The 2,759-nt window shown below is 41.6% G+C and overlaps 1 pseudogene; it reads right to left on the reverse strand.

The window, feature by feature from the left end:
* Nucleotides 1-2,112: 2,112 nt before the first annotated feature.
* On the reverse strand, nt 2,113-2,716 carry LOC133652279 (potassium voltage-gated channel subfamily C member 1-like; annotated as a pseudogene).
* Nucleotides 2,717-2,759: the final 43 nt, after the last annotated feature.

Below are 2,759 nucleotides of genomic sequence, written 5' to 3' on the forward strand. Positions count from 1 at the left end.
AAAAGCGGGATTTTTTTGAAAATGGTAAAAAAAAACTTGAATGGTCAGAATGAGTTGAAGATGTTGAAGTAATAACATGTTGAATTGAGAAATGCTATTACGGAATTCCTGGAATTTCGGGAAAACCGGGAATTTTTCCAGTTCAAAAAAGAACTTTGTTTATTGTCCTGATTCCTGGAATTTCGGGAAAACAGGGAATTTTTCCAGTTCAAAAAACAACTTTGTTTTTTGTCCTCATTAAGAGGAATGTTTTGATGGTGGAACGGTTGAAATGTGTTGAAAAATGTGGAAGGAGTTGTCGCCAAAAAAAAGGGTGGAAATAGGGCTTTGGAAAACCAGGAATTCAGAAAAATCCTGGAATTTTTTTGAACTTGGAAAAAGGTAAGTTTGAATGTCCAGGATGAGTGGAATATGTTGAAGGTAGAATGGTTTGAATAGGTTAAAAAATTTGGAAATGGCAGAGGTTTGAAAAATGGCCAATTCATTTTGAATGGGAAAAATGTCCCGGAAAAGCCATAATTCTGGGAAATCTGGGAATTTTTGGAATTTGTCAAGGGAAAGCTTTTCCCGAATAGGCTGAACAGTTTGAAGTTGGAACGGTTTGAATCGGGTGAAAAATGTGGAAGGTAGAACGCGCCAAAATCTGGAGAAGAAGAAGAATAAATTGAAACAGGTGAGGTGTGAATGCTCCAATGCTGAAGTTGAAGTGACAGAATGTAGTATGAATGTAAGAATAGTTTGAATGTTGGAGAGTTTGAATTTCCAGAAACCGGAATTTGGTTTGGAACTTGTGAACTTGGATTTTTTTGAAAATGCTAAAACATTTGAATGTTCTGAATGCTGGATTTTCTACAAATCGGTCGAGAAATGTTGAAGTCGTAACATATTTAAATTGAGAAATGGTATTTCCAATGTATGGAGAATTCCTAACATTTCTGGAAAACCGGGGAATTTTTCTAGTTCAAAAAACTATTTAGTTTTTTGTCCTAATGAAGAGGAATGTTTTGACGGTGGAACGGTTAAAATGTGTTGAAAAAAGTGGGAGGAGTAGTCGACAGAAAAAAGGGTGAAAAAAGGGTTTGGAAAAAACGTGGAATTCTGGGAATTCCTGGAAAAAAAATGTAACTTGGGAAAATTGTAGTTAGAATTTCCAGGATGAGTGGAATGTGTTGAAGGTGGAATGGTTTGAACAGGTTGAAAAATGTGGAAATGGTGGAAGTTTGAAAAATGGCCAATTAATTTTGAATGGGAAAAATGTCCCGGAAAACATGGTAATCTGGGAAATCTGGGAATTTGTGGAATTTGTCAAGGGAAAGCTTTTCCTGAATAGGTCGAACAGTTTGAAGTTGGAACGGTTTGAATTGGGTGAAAAATGTGGAAGGTAGAACGCGCCAAAATCTGGAGAATAATATTGAAGAATAATAAATGGATGAATTTTGGAGTAAAAGAGCATATGTGTGAATGCTTTGGAGCATTCACACAATAATAATAATGATAAATGGATGAATGTTGGTGTAGAAAAGCATGTGTGAATGTTTTGGAGCATTCACACAATAATAATAATAAATGGATGAATGTTGGTGTAGAAAAGCATATGTGTGAATGTCTTGGAGCATTCACACAATAACAATAATAATACAAACAATAATAAATGGATGAATGTTGGTGTAGAAAAGCGTATGTGTGAAATGATTTGGAGCATTCAGGCAATAATAATAATAATAATAAATGGATGAATGTTTGGTGTAGAAAAGCATATGTGTGAATGTTTTGGAACATTCACACAATAATAATAATAATAAATGGATGAATGTTGGTGTAGAAAAGCATATGTGTGAATGTCTTGGAGCATTCACACAATAATAATAATAATACAAATAATAATAAATGGATGAATGTTGGTGTAGAAAAGCGTATGTGTGAATGATTTGGAGCATTCAGGCAATAATAATAATAATAAATGGATGAATGTTGGTGTCGAAAAGCATATGTGTGAATGTTTTGGAACATTCACACAATAATAATAATAATAAATGGATGAATGTTGGTGTAGAAAAGCATATGTGTGAATGTTTTGGAGCATTCACCCAACGAGAGGCGGACGCGGGTCACTCACCCGGCGTACTTGGACGAGTAGGGGTCCTCGAAGAGCGCCCACATGTAGGGCTGCCACACCTGCCACCAGGTGGCGCGGCGGCCGTCCTCCTGCACGCACAGCCGCTTCAGGTCTCCGTCGGCGCCGCCGGTGAGCGCCGGGTCCTCGTCGGGCGCGTCGGGCTCGGGGTTCTCGAAGCTGTCCAGGGCCTCCTCGGCGTCGCGGTGCTGGCGGTAGTTCATCCAGCAGCACGCCTCAACGTCCGTCTCGTCGATGCCCCAGAAGGCGAGCTCCTCCTCGAACAGAGGACCACACACGTCCCCCGGGGCAGTGCAGCTTGCCGGTGCGGTAGTAGTTGAGGATGAAGGCGAAGGTGGCGGGGTGGCGGTCGAAGAAGAACTCGTCGCACTTGGGGTCGTAGTCGAAGTTGCTGAAGGCATCGGGCTCCGTCAGCCACGACAGCCGCGTGCCCGGCAGCGTCTTCAGCGTGCTGCGGTACGTCTGGTGGCGGACTCCGCCGCAGTTGATGACGATCTTCTCGCTATCTGACGTCGAGCAAGTCATGGCGCCGATCGGACATTCTTTGGGACTCGGAAGTGAGGAGACCGCGAAGGAGGACGACGACGCTTTTTGTCCGGTACTCCTTCTCCTTCTCCCGAGTCCT

This window comes from Entelurus aequoreus, linkage group LG06 (assembly GCF_033978785.1).
Source record: "Entelurus aequoreus isolate RoL-2023_Sb linkage group LG06, RoL_Eaeq_v1.1, whole genome shotgun sequence".
In the NCBI taxonomy this organism is placed as follows: Eukaryota; Metazoa; Chordata; class Actinopteri; order Syngnathiformes; family Syngnathidae; genus Entelurus; species Entelurus aequoreus.